This window comes from Eptatretus burgeri, chromosome 10, assembly GCF_056783735.1.
Source record: "Eptatretus burgeri isolate ZD-2024b chromosome 10, Ebu_testis_v1, whole genome shotgun sequence".
Classification (NCBI taxonomy): Eukaryota; Metazoa; Chordata; class Myxini; order Myxiniformes; family Myxinidae; genus Eptatretus; species Eptatretus burgeri.
In genome coordinates, this window is record NC_140970.1 from 104,137,011 (window position 1) to 104,154,910 (window position 17,900).

A 17,900-nucleotide genomic window follows, 5' to 3' on the forward strand; every position below is an offset into this window, starting at 1 on the left:
TTTGGAACGAGGGGCGTGGTTAGGAACGAGGGGCGTGGTTTGGAACGAGGGCCGTGGATAGGAACGAGGGGCGTGGTTAGGAACGAGGGGCGTGGTTAGGAACGAGGGACGTGGTTAGGAACGAGGGGCGTGGATAGGAACGAGGGCCGTGGATAGGAACGAGGGGCGTGGTTAGGAACGAGGGCCGTGGATAGGAACGAGGGCCGTGGATAGGAACGAGGGGCGTGGTTAGGAACGAGGGGCGTGGTTTGGAACTAGGGGCGTGGTTAGGAACGAGGGGCGTGGTTAGGAACGAGGGGCGTGGTTTGGAACGAGGGGCGTGGATAGGAACGAGGGCCGTGGTTTGGAACGAGGGGCGTGGTTAGGAACGAGGGGCGTGGTTAGGAACGAGGGGCGTGGTTAGGAACGAGGGGCGTGGTTAGGAACGAGGGGGCGTGGACACCCGCTGGATTGTCATGGCGGTTCCGTCGCGCCGCCTGTAGAGAAAAGGCCGAGTTGGTGTTGAAATTTCTCCGCCGAGCGGGTAAGGAGTTGTGACGGGAGAACGTGACGAGGCGGAAACGCCGTCGGACTCGGAGTGAAGGGACACTGCAGGGTCGTCCCGTGTATTCGACGGTTCTGTGCGATGTTTTCATTCTTGGCCTGAACCTCACAGGGAGCGCTCGAAACCTCGGGCTCGTCTCCGGGATCATGGAGGTTTATTCACGAAATCACCTTTTATTTCCGCCGTTGTTGATTTATATTTTCCTCGAGTGTTTGTGTGTTTTGAGGTTTACATGTGTGTGGTGTGTGAAAAGGAGTCGAACCGTTCGCGATCTCCTGTGAGGCCTGGTGTGTGTATGGAGTGTGGTGTTGAGTGTGGTGTGGGGTGTGTTGAATGTTGTTGTGTTGTGTGGGGTGGTGTTGTGTGGGGTGTGTGTATGGAGTGTGGTGTTGAGTGTGGTGTGGGGTGTGTTGAATGTTGTTGTGTTGTGTGGGGTGGTGTTGTGTGGGGTGGTGTTGTGTGGGGTGGTGTTGTGTGGGGTGGTGTGTGTTGTGGAGTGTTGTTTTGTGGGGTGTGTTGTGGAGTGTTGTTTTGTGGGGTGGTGTTGTGGAGTGGTGTTGTGTGGAGTGGTGTTGTGTGGGGTGGTGTTGTGTGGGGTGGTGTTGTGTGGGGTGGTGTTGTGTGGGGTGGTGTTGTGTGGGGTGGTGTGTGTTGTGGAGTGTTGTTTTGTGGGGTGTGTGGTGGAGTGTGGTGTTGTGTGGGGTGTGGTGTGGAGTGTGGTGTTGTGTGGGGTGGTGTGTGTTGTGGAGTGTTGTTTTGTGGGGTGTGTGGTGGAGTGTGGTGTTGTGTGGGGTGTGGTGTGGAGTGTGGTGTGTGTGGAGTGTGTTGTGGAGTGTGGTGTTTTGTGTGTGGGGTGTGTGTTGTGGGGTTGTTTGTGTGGTGTTGTGTGTGTGTTGTGGGTGTTTGTGGGGTGTGTGGTGTGGAGTGTGGTGGGGTGTGTGTTGTGTGGTGGTGTGGGGTGTGGTGTGGGGTATGTGTGTGTTGAGTGTGGTGTTGTGTGGGTGTGTTGTGTGTTGTAGTGTGGTGTGGTGTGGTGTGGAGTGTGGTGGGGTGTGTGTTGTGGGGTATGTGTGTGTCGAGTGTGGTGTTGTGTGGTGTAGTGTGGTGTGGTGTGGGGTGTGTGGTGTGTGATGTGTGTTTGTGTTTTCGTCGTTCTGCTTCTGCGCGGACCGTCTGTCTCACTTGGGTTTCGCTAAGTTACTTGTTAACCTGCTGACCTGTTAACCTGCTGACCTGTTAACCGACACACAGTCGCTTCATGAAGGTTTAGTTGACATCCCTTTATTTCCCTGAACGTGACGTTACTTACGTTACTCATCTGCGTGTTATGTATGGTTCGTGTTCCGATTCGTACCATCTCTGTTCGTCAGGTAACCATCACAGGTGATATTCATGTTTTCCGCTGATGTTGACTTGGTTTCCTGGTTGTGCTTATCAGGGAACCATCTTGAGGGACTGATTCTGCCAGGTCAGCAAGGTGGAGCGAGCCTGAGGTTGTCAGGATGACGATGTTAGAGAGAACGAGAGAACGAACGATTCCAAGCTATCTTCATATTACATCCGCGGTGTTCCACTTTTCACATAGGATTTTAACCATTAACATGACCCCTCAAACAATCCTCTCCGATAAGACCTTCAAATGGGGAGAGTGAAGAGTTGAAGGGTAAAATAGAGAGGAGGGATGGGGGAAGGGAAGACAGTACGAGGTGAGACAAAGGGAAGGTAGACGTGCGGTGGAGTATTAATTATGATTCTGTTATGAATCGTCTCATTGTACTGTCTCATCAAAATGATTCTGCATGTAATAACAGTGGAGATTGAAACAAAATAATGTCTCAAATCCATATTGTACCGATAATTATTCTCGTGTGGTAAACACGGTCCGGAGACAAACTCCCGTCCGAACATAAACACTGCAGGGACACGTCCGGAGACGAACCCTGCCCAGACCCGTCCATAGACACACCGTCCTGACATAACCACCATCTGAATATGTCCAGAGAGAGAGGGAGAGAGAGAGGGTAAGAGGATGTAAGTGAGAGACAGAGAGATGGATGAGGGTCAGGGAGTTAGCAGAGAGACTATGCTGTGCTTTCTGAACCACGCACGCACGCACGCACGCACGCACGCACGCACGCACACACACACTGACACACTGACACACACGCACACACTGCCTTTTCTTACTTTATTTATTTATTTTGTTTGTTTATTCTTCTTTAACAGGAGCGAGGGTTACAGAAGAGCAGTTTCTCAAAAAGCCAGACACCTGTACATAATCCCCGTTGCCTATTACAATATAATACAGAACTTCATAACATTGCTGTGTCATCTCATCTCGTGTTTAATGCTTTATTTAACCTTTTTGTTGTCATGACCTTTGTTTCTGTCAAATTAAGAGCTGGCTGGGAGGATGGCCTAGAGGTACGCATGCTCACCTCAAAGCTATGCAGCCTGGGTTTGAATACCGACCCAGCTATAAACTGTCATCACGGTGTTTCACAACCAGGATGATTCGTCAACGTGCAGTCCTTCGGATGGACATTAAACTCGGCGTCCAACAGGCGGTTTTCCATGAATGGGCGTTAAGCTGTGGTTCAGGCTTGGTGTTTGCTTAACGGTTAAGGTGTTTGGCTTAAGATCCTTGCGTCTTGAGTTCAAAGCCCTTCGTTGGCCCATCAAATTTACACCAAGCGGGTTGACTCAGCCTGTCATCCTTACGATGTCGGTGAAATGAGTACCAGCATGCTGGTAACGGCCCCAAAAAATGATGAGGCCAAGCAGCCGCAGTCGACATTCAAATAAATAAACCGGGAGGGTCATCTGCTAGAATTAGTTGGTGGATGTTGAAGACCCCATGGTGTCTTTCATGAAGAGTAGGCAAGCTATCCCTCACACCCTCAACAAGTTACAAATTGCTCCTCTATCTATTACCGGGAAGGAAATGGCAAACCACCTCGCATAACCCTTGCTCAGGAAGATGCTTCGGCGGCATCGACACTCTGCGACTCGTACGGTACATCACAGAGAGGGTATAATTTTTGCACGCGTAAGGTACCCCAACCATATTGATTAGTGGAAACTGCAGTCCTCTGCACTCCACACTGCTTGATGGTGTTTTTGTGTACCACCACTCGTGGCAAGGAAGTTGTAATACAAAGGAGTGGATTGTTGAATTGGAAATGGATCGTGAGGCAGTCACCTCAATCACGTGACTTTAGACAGACATTTCCCAATGCCAGCCACTTGCTCGAGTTCCGGATGAGGAATAACCCTCAATCTGCAGATTCTTGATTCCTTGCGTTCAAATAATCTTCCAAAACCCGTTCGACAATGGATAATGTTGGCTCGGGTTAAATGGAACGGGAACGTCACAGATTGTGTTTCATGCTGCGACCCTCTTGTTGTGCTTGAGCCTGGCATGGCCTATATTTCAAATGTCAAGGTGCTGCAGGCAAGTTCGCTTGTTGAGCTTTTTGAATTATTAAGTTTCCCAAAAGTAACAATGGCATCTGTGTGAGCCATAACGCATCAGCAACTACCAGGCCAAAGGCTGTACTCATGCCTCAAACAAGAGGGTCGTTTATGTGCCGGAAGTGTTCATTCGCTTGCCAGCCAAGTTGGCTGCGCAATGATGCTCAAGTGACTGTTGTGTCTGGTTACAAGCATCACGTCAAGGCACTACTCTGTCGTGATTGTTTTTATAACTCTTGATTGGTGGGTTTCTATGTTTGTTCCTCGAACTCTCCGGCCTGTCAAACAATTGTGTGTTTTTGACAATACTCCACGTTCGGATGTTTGTCATTTTACAGGGATTTTAAATTTTTTAAAAAAAATCTACATGAGCTTTGTTCGTGAACTTTGAATGACAGGTGTGATGGCAATCGTACGATGCCGATAGGTCAAATTGAACAGTTCAGAGCCGAACCCGAACTGTAAATTCTTCTCGGAGAAGACCCAGAAAGGGTTGATTCTGCCTGTCATCCTTCCAAGGTCGGCAAAATGAGTACCAGGGGGCATTGCATCAGCGGTACAGCCACACGCACCCAGAAGATGAAGCAGCCAAGCAGCCGCAGGTTTCATACGAATAAATTTAGAACCCTTGAAAATCCTCGAGAATTGCACTTTAGAAACCTTTGGAATTAAACATGGAGGGGGGGGGGGGTTATAAAAGTTCTTCATTTTTTTTTAATGGATGGATGGAAGGAAGGACATACCAAATATTGATGCAGCTACACCGCTTCAAAAGTTTTGAAGGTTGTAGGAAAAAAAAAAACAGCAACAAAAAAACTTTGAATCGTAAGTTTTACCGCTGCTGATTGCATTTGGGACACATGGTCTTTCACACCATCTTGTTTAACATGTTGAATTCGTTCTGCATGCTTGTTGTTTGCGTTCTTTATGATGTCCGTAAAAACAGTGTTTCCTGTTTGGAATGATTAAAAAAAAAAACTTTTGATAGACAGATGGACTAAAAAAAATCGTACGAAGGGAAGCAGTGCAGTTTAAAATAAAATATTAAATAAAGATCTGTTTGTGTGCATGGGTATGTGGGCACACATGGCAGAACTGCAAACTGACTAACTTGTGACTTTGGTTATCCCCGCACGGAGGGTTAGGTTCTTCTTCATTTTTTTTATGGACGAATGTATGGATATATATGCCTGGTGTTGGCTTAATGGTTAGGGTGGTGGGCTTGGGATCCCAGGATCCTGAGTTCAAATCCCACTCGGCTGTTGAATTAATACAAAGTGGGGTTGACTCTGCCTGTCATCCTTCCGAGGTCGGCAAAATGGGTGCCAGCTTCCTGGTATCCTGTGTCGGAGTGGCGACCCGTCCAGGATTGTGCCCAATAGCCAAGGAGACTGCTTCGGCAGCACCGACGCTCTGCACGGAGTATGGTCCCAATGAACGGATGGATGGATGGATACAACCTCCATGTGGAATTTGAGGCAAGGCATGAAGAATGGTTTTGAATCGGAACAAGTGTACATCTGTTGATGAATTATAACACGAGATCAAACATTTCTTAAACACGTGTGAAAACTTTCAACGATGGTGAATATTTTCAGCCGTTTGTGATATCATTCCAAAGTTTGGGACCAGAGAAGCAAATGTTATCCTGGAAAGATCCGATTATATTGTTTGGGGGAATACAAGACATTGATGTTGGTGTTGTAGATAGTAGAAAAATCGTGCAAATTATGACACGAGCATCAAATTTGGCATTTCTGTTCTGCAGGGCTTTCTGATCAAATCTACCCGATTGGCCATTGAAAAAATTTGAAAAAAAAAAAAAACTTCAAAAAAACTTGAAGTCACAGCTGGCTGAAATTCTTGAAGCGCAAGTGAATATCCCAGACAGAGAACCAAGGGGAGATGCAGTCATCATTGATGGCTCAGCACTTATCAATGCCCTACCTCCACACACTTCAAAGATATTTGATGACTATGCTAAAGAAGACATCATCCCAAAGGTGGAATCCTATGGTGCCAGGTACGAGAGGGTGGACATAGTGCTTGATGTGTACAAGAAGTCAAGTCTGAAGTCCGAGGCAAGGTCGTAAAGGGGGCAAGGAATCAGAAGAAGAGTGACAGGAACCAGTAAGACCCCAAGTAACTGGAGAAGCTTTCTTCGAGATGACAGCAACAAGACCGAGCCGTTTCACTTCCTTGCAGAGAAGATGTGTGAAGCACAGATGACAAGCACAGTCATTGTCACAAAAGGAGAAGATGCCATTAGCAACACAAGGAAGTCACTTGATGCTGTGTCTCCATGTTGTCATGAAGAAGCTGACACTCGAATATTTGTACACGCCAGGGATGCAACGACGGATGGTAGAAGATCCATTATCATTAAGGCTAATGACACAGACGTACTAGTCATAGCAATATCTGTACTGCCATTCTTACAGGGAATAGGTCTTGAGAACATGTGGATTGCCTTTGGCCAAGGAGCCAAGGCGCGATGGATTCCAGTCCATGAGGTAGTTTCTGCAATGGGGCCTGAGAAAGCGAGAGGGATCCCATACTTCCATGCGTTCACTGGATGTGACGTCGTGTCTGCCTTCCGTGGTAAAGGGAAGAAAACTGCATGGCAGACTTGGAACGTCTTTGATGATGTTTCTGAAACATTCACCAATCTCAGCCAGCATCCAACATTGATTCGTGACCTTGACTTTTTTTGAATTTTGTTTTTTTTTCAAATGTTTCAAAATTTTGATTTTCAAATGGCCAATCAGGCAGATTTGATTAGAATCCCCTGGAGAACAAATGTGCCAAATTTGATGCTTGTATCATCATTTGCACGATTACTCTCAAAAATTGCTGTTATCTGCCCCACTATGTGGAGTTTGTACCGGTGAATGGAACAATTAAAATCGAACTAATTACACAAATGAGAAGGGTGTTGTCTCCCATAATGTGTGAGATCGTACAATCTCAGTAAGTTTAAGCAATGAAACAATTAATCGGTTTGAGATCCAGGTGACTTTCGACATTTTATTGGAGTTAGATTTTTTTCTGGAAAAGCAATAATTTATTAATATTCGACTGACATGTATTATTGCCCTACACAAGAGTACAGTGTGATAAATAAGCGAGCAGTATAGGGGGTTCACAGAATTTATTTAAAATTTGGTTCTCCAATGAGTATCAGCAGAAACGGTGACGAAAAAGAAAAGTCAGCTTTAAGTGTGCTCGTCTGCTTTCCCAAGCGCCTCTCAGCTTTGTGTGAATCTTACTTCTCTGGAAGCTCTGTCAGAACGTTCACTCCAGACGGGACACTCGCAAGCCGCTCTTTTTATTGTTCCAGACACTGCTGAACCTCCTCTTCTTCCTTGCTCGTGTGCTTTCCTTCAATACATTTTTTTACTTTTTATCTTATGAGTTATAAACCTACAATATAACTTGTGAATTATAATGTTTTCATTTATAAATTAAATTTTGAAATTACAGTTTTAATTTCTCAGAATTATCACGGAACAATCTTATCGACACTCGCTGAGAAAACCTTTCATCAAAATCCTTTGTTGTGCTCAGACGCTTTTGAGCTTTTGGAGCATCTTTGAAGTACACATTTAGTTTATTGTTTTTTTTTACCGTGCATGAGTACCTGAGTACCAGTTACGTGAACCCATGAATATAACAATCGGAGTACATTTTGGGGGAGAAAACATTCCAGTCTTTAAATTATTCCAATAACTTTATGGTCACTTTTTTCAAGTTCAAACCAAGCATATTGTTGTGGGCCAGGGGTCGGGTGAAAGGCCACCGCGGGGGGGGGGGGGGTGGAAGCTATCTCGGGATCCCACCAGACTCCCCGGAATTGCAGGCCGTCGCACATGGATAACTACGTGACGCGGTGGGTCGCTCACTGACCGTGAACGCCAATAACTCAACCACGTGACTTAGGGTCCTCCGTCTAGTTAATCCGGTTACCTAAAAATAACCACGTGATCTAATTACCGGGGGGACTCGGTACTCGGTACACCTTGTCCGAACCGGATCACTTTACCGGATCAGGTGCAGCCAAGCGATACTGCCAAGGACGTACCGGCTCAAAGGAACAGATCGTTGGGAATAAAGTCCCGGCTAAGTTAGGATACGGACCATGTTGGATCAATGAAAGAAAAAGACAAAAAGGAGCTGGGAACATTTCTACAAAAGGATTTATTAACAGGAAGGCGAGGAAAGGTATGTGGCACAGTGAATGTTGTTTATTGTTTGGAGCAGGGATAGCAAGAAATGTGAGAGGTGCGGCAATATACAAGCAACTTACAAAAGCAGACACAGAGCAGAGTTATCCCGATATAATTCTTGTACACTCTAAACTTAAACGAGGACAGGCGCCAGGACGCGCGCGCACGCACACACGCACGCACGCACGCACACACACACACACACACACACACACACACACACACACACACACACACACACACACACACACACACACACACACACACACACACACACACACACACACACACACACACACACTGCTGGAATTATAGATAGATTTTGTAATAATATTATTTTTCCTCGCGGACACTCCCGCGCTCCCCGCACCAATTTTGATTTATTTTTCTCTACATTTTCTGTGTCGAATCAATTTTCCACATTTTTCTTTGACTCAATTTCATTTTTATTACTTTTCATTTGGAATAAAAATGCAATAGTATATTTAAAAAAAAAAAAATATATATATATATATATATATATATATATATATATATATATATAAAATTATACACATAGCTGAGGCTCGTGGAAGAGCGAGAACAATGAACGGATCAGGATGTAACAAACAAAAGCATGACGCAAAACACACATGCAACGGGAAGAATACTCCAAGGAGGAAAAACTGAAAAATGAGGAGGGATTTGGGTGGGGTTAATGAGGGTAAAAAAACAATCATGGTTTTGGATTGAGGACGATCTGAGATGTTTGTGAACAGCTGTCTTGGAGACCTGGAGGGAAGAATGAGATTGAAGAGGATGTGGAAGTTGATTCCACAGATGGTAAAAAAAAGAACAAATGAGTGGGGGTGAGTGATGATCCTGGATTTGGGTAGGTTTACCAGAAGAGGGTTGGTGGTGCACTGTCAGCCCTGCAGAAACATGTTGGGGGTTGAGGGACAAAGCATGGAAAGAGCAGAGGGTGCAAGAACAGAAAGGAGGTGGTAGAACATCACCAACCTGTCTGTGATGGTGAAGTGATACTCAGTTTCAGCGTGGGAGATTTCAATGATCTTGAAGGCCTTGGTTTCCAAGGTATCAAGGTGTGAGGCAGGGGAGCCAACCTAGAGGGGAGAGAAGTACTCCATCAAGCTCCAGATGAAGGCCTTGTAGGTGGATAGGAGTTCAGGTGTGCCAAGGAAGGACGTTGTATGATTGAGGAAGCCTTGTCTGGATAAGAGTTCGGGTGTGCACAGGGAGGATTTGAGGAAGGAGGACACGACAGAGGTTGGCTGTGGAGGCCAACTTTGAAATATGGTTTGCCCAAAAAAGATCATGGCTGATAGTGAGACCCAAGCGTTTGAATGACTGAACTTCCTCAAGGTCAAGAGGATTGTTAAGGAAGTATATTGGGGAAGGGGTGGGGGGGTGTGAGGAAGACATACTCCAAGTTTTTGACCACATTGTGATTTTGTCAGTCTTAAAGGCGCTGTCACACCTTGACGATTTAGCCAGCAAAGGCAACGTATAAAAATGTATGTAAAACGTTGGCGTACGCTGAAATTTTGACGTTTTTTTTTAAGTTTTGGTCGTATTCATAACGTGTTGGTCGTATGCATAACATATTAGTAACGGGCACAGAACATTTCGTTGTCTTATAGATAACTTATACCAACGAATGCTTAGCCTGTTGTCGGCGTTCACAACCTATGCCCAACGATAGCTTAACTTAGGCATAGCGCGCTGCACGTATCGCCGACGAACTCGTGGCGTAGCCTGTTAAAAACCTGCCGCACGCCGATTTAAATCATAACCGCCTGGAAATTGAAAGTGTCAACCACGCAGTCACACCTTGATGATTTAGCCAGCGTATGCCGACCTATGAAAAATTTGCCGAACCAAGATGGCACACGTCGAATACGTTATGGGTAAATTGTGTATACGTTAAGAGCACGCTGAAAAATGATGAAGTATGCTGTCATGTTTCGTGGTACGTCTCATACGTCGTGAAATTTCAAGCATGCTGAAAATTTTACGACGTACTCGCCGTATGGCTCACACATTCCGCTATGCTGGGAATAAGTTGTAGGCACGATATGCGATCGTTGACACACGTCGACACAAGTTCCTTGTAAGTTACTCATAAGTCGAAACACGTCGAGGTAATGTTTAGCATACCCAAAACTTATTTTCTCCGTCAAGGAACATTTTCTTTTTTTCTCCTTGGCTCCTTGAAGGCACGTGACGAAATATCTGAAGTTGTTGTTGTTGTTGTTGTTGTATTTTTATTTTTAGTCTATCACGAATTTTAAAATATATTCGGACATTTGCTTTTAAGTTTCGACGTCGACATGACAATATCCTCAAACAGAAAATATTCACAGAGGAGGAACTAAGAATAAGACATGAGCAAACTGAAGAGGCAATCGGACGTGACATAACGGCACGTGACGAAATATTGGAAGTTATTGGTTTTTTTGGGGGGGTTTTTTTTTAACGCTGCCAATACGCCATTATATGGTAGCTGTAATTTAGAAACACGTTCAGTAAGTTCTGTGGTCGGCCGGAAGACGTCAATCAAATACGTCTGCATACGTCAATATGCATTGGAGGTACGTTAGACATAGATTCAAAGCACGTTACTCATAGGTTTGAAATAAGTTTTGGGTACGCTAAGCATTACCTCGACGTGTTTTGACTTATGAGTAACTTACAAGTAAAGTGCCTCGACGTGTGTCAACAATCGCATAACGTGTGTCGACGTGTGTCAACGATCGTGTAACGTGCCTACAACACGTTACTCATAGGTTATAAATAACTTTCGGGTATGCTAATCATTACCGTGACGTGTTTCGACTTATGAGTAACTTACAATTAACGTGTGTCAACGATCGCATAACGTGCCTACAACTTATGGCCAGCGTAGCGGAACGTGCGAGTCATACGCTGGCATACGTCGTAATATTTCAAGCATGCTAAAATTTGAGGACAACCGCAAAGTACAACGATGAAAGCCAGCGTACTACGACGTATGGCAGTGTTTTTCAGCGTGCTCTTAACGCATACAAAACTTACCCATAACGTATTCGACGTGTGTCAGCGTTTTAGACAAATTTTTCATAAGTCGGCATACGCTGGCTAAATCATCAAGGTGTGACAGCGCTTTAAGAGCAGGAGGAAGCTGCTGCCTGTGTTTTTGAAATATGACGAATGTCATAGCAGAGGGTGCCACACATTTGCTATGAGAGTCGAGGAAGTCAGTAAGCCATGTGTTGAATTGGCCTTGGATGCCATAGGCAGACAGTTTGGGGAGCAAGGCATGATGCGAGACTATGAAAAGCATGAGATACAGGCAGTACACAAAAAAAAATGGAAACACCTGGGTCAATGAGAAACACCAAGTATATTGAAAGCAACAGCTTTTACATAGGTACACTACAGTGTTAATCAGTGGCCCATGTGTTAATGAAGCCAATAACATCCCAGAATGCTTAGCAACATGTATAAAAATGCTGCACAGGCCTGGTTGCCTCTTACTATAGCAAGCATTGCATGCAAGAGCTGTTAGATCATGACTGATCTCAGTTAGATCATGGCTGATTTGAAAGCGGGGTGATTGTTGGGGTGTCTTTCGCAGGAGCTTCAGTGACGGACAGCTTTAACATGCTGATGTTTCACGAGCACCATTGTTTCAGGTGATGTCGGCATGGAACTCCGAGGGAAACATATCATCAGCAAAGGGCAACAGTGTGCGGAAGCGCACACTCCAGGATCGTGATATCCATCCATTAATTAGAAGTGCAAGGCAAAGCAGGCAAACAACGGCAGATCAATTGACTCTAAATTTCATCCCGGGGCGCCAGCAGCTAATTCCATCAAAAACAGCCTGCTAAGAACTCCACAGAGCGGCATACGATAGTTGGGTTGCAGTGCATAAACCGCTTATCACACCTGTCAATGCATGTGTGCGAGTCGAGTGGTGCAAAGAGCACAGGCAATGGACTACTGAGCAGTGGAGAAATGTGATTTGGTCAGATGAATCGTCCTTCACCATGTTCTCGACAAATGGATGAGTGCACGTGTGGCACCAACCGAAAGAACTGTGCAATCCTGAGGGCTTGGTTCCATCAGTGAAGAGTTCTGGTGATTTTGTAATGTTGTGGGGCAATTTTTCTGGCGTGGTTTGGGTGCAGTCATTCCCTTCGGAGGCATGGTCAATGCCAATCGCTACTTGATGGCACTGAGTGATCATCTTCACCTCATGCTGCAGCATTTCTTTCCTGCCTGGAGGAGTGTCTTCCAGGATGACAATGCCCCCTTCCACAGAGCACGTGTGGTCACCCAATGGTTTGATGAGCATGACACTGATGTTATCCATAAGTCATGGCCTTCTTAGTCACCAGATCTGAACCAAATTGAGCATTTATTAGATATTCTGGAATGACGCCTGATGCAGCGTTTTACACCTCCATCAAATAGGTGTGAGTTGATTGACTTTCTTGTGGAGGAATGGTGCTGTATCCCTCCTGCAGAATTCCAGATGCTGGTGGACTCTATGCTACTGTGCATACAGATCATACTGGCTGCACGTGGTGGCCCAACACTCGATTGAGTGACTTTTCATTCGTTTCCATCTTTTTTTTTTTCCACTACCTGTATATTGTATTGAAATTTACACTGGAACTGAGAATTCTCTTTTTATGTATACTCGAACTGCACACCTGCATATTATAGACGGCAATTCTGTGTATGTACACTACCGGTCAAAAGTTTTAGAACACCCCCATTTTTCCAGTTTTTACTGAAATTTAATCAGTTTAATGTTTCACTGTAGTCTGAAATTAAAGCAAAGAACAAAATAATATAGAATTGCAGATAAAAAAGAAATCATGGAATAGTTTTGTTGAACAAGATTTAATCTAAATTTTTGACTCTTCAAAGTAGCCACCTTTTGCAGATATAACAGCCGAACATACTCGTGACATTCTTTCTCCAATGGAAATCAAATATTGTTCGGAAAGTTCTTCCCAACACTGTTGCAGAAGTTCCCACAAATGTGTTGCACTTGTCGGTTGCTTTGGTTTCACCCTTCTGTCCAGTTCATCCCAAACCAGCTCGATGGGGTTTAAGTCTGGAGATTGTGCTGGCCATTCTATGATTTGAAGCCTACCGTCTTGTTCTTTTCTTCTAAGGTAGTTCTGACATAGCCTGGAGGTATGTTTTGGGTCGTTATCTTGCTGATGGATGAATCCCTGACCAACTAGGCATAGACCAGAGGGTATTGCATGGTGCTGCAAAATGCTGTGGTAGCCCTTTTGGTTCAGGGTGCCAGTCACTCTGTGCAAGTTGCCGACTCTGGATCCAGCAAAAGAGCCCCAGATCATCACGCTTCCTCCTCCATATTTGACAATTGGTGTCACACACTGAGGAACCATCCTTTCCCCTACTCGACGGTGTACAAAAACCCTGCGTGATGAAACAAAGAATTCAAATTTTTATTCATTGGTCCAGAAGACCTTCCAGTTTTCAGTAGTCCACTGGCGGTGCTTCATGGCCCAGGCAAGCCTCTTTTTCTTATTTTGCCATCTTAGCAATGGCTTTCTTACTGCCACTCGACCTGTCAAACCTGCAGCTCAAAGTCTTCTCTTCACAGTAGAAACAGACTTCCTTACTTCGACCAGTGTTAAGCTGTGCTTGAAGCTGCTGACCTGTGAGCCGCCGATCACACAAGCTGTTGACTCTCAGAAACTTGTCTTCTGATTGTGTTGTGGCTTTGGGTCTGCCAGACCTCTTCCTGTCAGAGTTTCCTCCAGTTTCCAAGTGCCTTTTGATGGTGTAGGAAACTGTACTCACTGACACCTTGGATTTTTTTGCAATTTTTCTAAAGGAAAGACCTACACTTTTAAGGGTTATAATGGTCTGTCTGTCTTCCTTTGTTAATTGTCTTTTTCTCGCCATTATGATAGCAATATACTACTTCCTGCAGTGCAATATTGTCCAAATAATGCTGCAGAGGGTGTAGCAACACAGTCTGTTCCAACACTGCTCTTATACAGGCAGAGGGTTTGCAACTAGTCAACAAAAGTTGGGACACCTGTAGGAATTGTTTGCATCAACTATCAAGGCTTAATTTACTTCCATTGCTGCAGAACAGCTGCAGTTGCTAACCCATTACTTATTCCCTGAAAAGGGCATTTTTTAACAACTCTGAAATTTACATTATTTTTCGGTTTTTGGTAACCTAAACTTTCTTTTTTAACCTCTGGCAGTTTACCGCTTCACTTTGTGCCATTTCAGGTTATTTACTGGACTTAAACTGCTTAAATTTCAGTAAAAACTGGAAAAATCGGGGTGTTCTAAAACCTTTGACCAGTAGTGTATGTACATCTGAAAATCATAGTGAAAACCAGGGCTTGGCCGATCTCCACCAAATTTTGCATACGTGTTGGTAGTATCTTTGGTTAGGTTATGGACACAAAGAACATCCCCCCCCCCCCCCCGCTTCCTCAGCGAGGAGTATGGGAGACAACTTGCCAATGCTTCCGTAGGGATTGGGTGTTTCTAGTGAAGAAAGATCTGTGGATGGGCTCGTTTATCATTCTAGAGATGTAGACCTTACAGTTGTCTTCACTACTCCACTGAGAGCAATATTGTACATTGGTATGAGCAATATTCAGGACTATGGTTCCTTTTTGATGTAATAATTATGTAACTTGCATGTTATTTTCAGTAATGAGTGTTTATTTTGAAGATGAGTATCCATCAGAGGCATGTCAAGCTTCATATTGCATATCAGGTTTACACATCACAGAATTTTTCAATCCCACTCTTCCCTCCAGGCCTTCAAAACAGCTGTTCACCACCACCTCTTATCTTTCCCCATCCAAAACCATGATCTTTTCTACCCCCGTTAATCCACCCCAACCCCACCTTCAAATTTTCCATTTTCCTTCCTGAAAGTCCCTGGAGTGTCCATCTTGTATTCCCCGTGTTCCCCGCCCCCATCCCTCTCCCTTCCACAGATCTAATGTCTCTGTTCCCCACTGTTTTGTCCTTCCCTCTCCCTCCCCTCTTGTCTCCTGCCCCCCTTGTTGTGAGTTGTGTGTTAGCTCTCATACGAGCCTCGACGATGTATACAAAACTTTTTTTTAATGATATGTTATGAATGTAATCGGTATTCATCACTTTAAGAGACTTGTGGCTTATGCTTCACCTGTTATGCCAGGGTGAGTGAAGGAAATTAGTTTGTATTTTGCAACAATTTGGTGTCTATATTGTTAAGTTTGTGTGTCAGTGGCTGCTTTCTTGTGCTCAGGCTGCATTGTCCTCAGTTGAGATGCCAATCGCTAATAATTTTTATTTTGATGTTATGGATGCTGTGAATCTGCATCACCCCACAATCTTTTAAGGGACAGTGAAGGATCAGCATGATTCATGTGATGGGAACCTCTGCCCTGAATGAGCTCACTTTCAATGGATTGAACTGTCCAGGACGTGAAAGAGATTTGATTGTTGTGAGCAGACAACCTCTGCAAAATGGACTTCTCAAGATACCCATATTTAACACTAGCAGGGGTGCCCGACGTTGCAAAGCAACGCTGGGTCCACCTCCTGCCCATTCCCCTCCTTCTTCCCATCTCTCCCCCTCCCTCCTCCCATCTCTTCCCCTCCCTTCTCCCATCCCTTCCCCTCCCTCCAACCATCCATACTCCCACCCCACTGCCCCTCCCCTTCCCTCAGGACTCCCACCCCAACTTCCCCTGCCTCCCCTCATTAGTGGAGGTTGGCTTTAGGGCTTCCCACTCTCTGGGGCCATGTACAGTGCAAAAATGCAAGTTATCTCCACAGCTGACCCGCTGACACCACCACTGGGTGATGATACACCACCGTACACATTTACATGTAGAATTTTCGTGACCTTCCCTCCCGAACCCCCATGACTACAGATGAAACCAAGTAGCCCATGTTCACCAAGTTTAATCCATGTTCCAAGTTTGGTTGCAATTAGCCCAGTAGTTTTGGTGTGATTGGTGTTTCACACGCACACACGCACACACACACGCACACACGCACACACACACACACACACACACACACACACACACACACACACACACACACACACACACACACACACACACACACACACACACACACACACACACACACACCCAACGTGTCCACCAAGTTTTGTCCGAATCCGTCCACAGCTTTTTGAGATATCCTGCTCACAAACAAACAAACAAACAGGTGAACACATAACCTCCGTCCACCTTCTCTGGTAGTGGTAAAGATGTAGTGTTTACACTGTAGGAACTTAGTGAGGCCTCATCTCGATTTTTTTTCTTGTTTTTTTTGTGTCGTTTTGGTCACCACATCTCAGGAAGGTCTCAGCTGCCGTAGAGAGGGTACAGCACCGAGCTATTCGATCGAGTCCGGGGCAAGCTAGACTAAGCTAATGAGCGTCTGAATGAGACGGTGCTTCATACGTTATAAAGGAGGTGAGTACGAGGGGATATGATGGAGAAGTTTGAGGTGATGAAGGGTGTGGACAAGATAGGTGCAGTGGAGTTCTTCAGCACAGTGGACAGTGTTGGATCCAAGGGCCATAGATTAGTTGGTGTAATTTGGAATTGGATCGGTATTTAGATCTGCATTGACAATCGAGGGTATGGGGACATTGGCAGGACATGTTTTATGTAGCTTGCATGTGGATGGGTGATGGATACTGCGCTTGATTCAGTACAGGCGTGATTTTGCCGAGTGGCCTCCTGCTCTGAAGTCCCTTGTGAGTGTATCCTTCTGTGTGTGTAACTGGCTTTCTTGAATTCGTCTTTGCCCTGATGTTGAATGTTTGAAGGAACGTGTTGGGGCTGTATCCTTCTCTTTGGCTTTATAAGAGTGGAACATCCATCGGTTTTGGACGACGGTCTCAATGGGGAGCTGCAAATGTTGTTTTGGAACAGCTTCATTTGAAAAATCTTCATTTGATGAGCATTAGTAAAATAATATGCGATAACTTCTTCGCTTCTGTGTGCTCATGATATTGATTTTGGTGAAAGTAATAAGTTGACTGCATCTTTGCCCAAGTTGCCCGAACCCCAGCGTCTGGCTTTGGAGAATACGTTCACTTTGGAAGAGCTTTGATTTGCAATCTCTGGTCCTGACTCAAAGGCTTCTGGTGTGGACGGCATTCTTGAAGTTTACAAGAGTTTTGGGACATTCTCGGACAGCACTCCTGGAGGTTATCCATGAAAGCCGTTGGGCTGGAGAACAGCCCCTAAGCTGCAGGTGTGCTGTTATTTCTTATTGCTGCAAAGAATTGACACTATTAGAGAATTGGCCTCCTGTGGCCGAGCTTTCCATTGACGACAAGATTTTCAAAAGCTTTACCTCATGTTTGAAATTGGTTGTGAAATTCAGAACACACTCTGATCGCTCTTGCTATATTCTTATGGAGATGCATGTATGATGATGTCCTTTATATTCTTTGTGATCGTAAGATAGACTAGTTATTTCACTAACCCAAACTTTAATGATAGGACAGTTGTCGAAGCTTGTTCAAAGGCAGACAAAACATGACCCTTTCTTTCTGTAACGTGTCTAAATTGCCACACTCTTCCACCCCCGTCCCGAAGAAGGCGAACATAGTGCCTTGTGACTGCATAAAGGTCGTA

The 17,900-nt window shown here is 45.0% G+C and overlaps 1 protein-coding gene across 4 annotated transcripts in view; it reads left to right on the forward strand.

The window, feature by feature from the left end:
* Nucleotides 1-390: 390 nt before the first annotated feature.
* Nucleotides 391-17,900, forward strand: part of LOC147019349 (ETS domain-containing protein Elk-3-like) — a 53,469-nt gene continuing 35,959 nt past the window's right edge. For 2 of the 4 annotated variants that reach the window (XR_015062752.1, XM_085899775.1), the window contains exons 1-2: nt 391-523; nt 17,314-17,514. The gene's annotated coding sequence lies outside the window, so the exon portion shown is untranslated. The other 2 variants (XM_085899776.1, XM_085899777.1) reach the window with 2 other exon arrangements.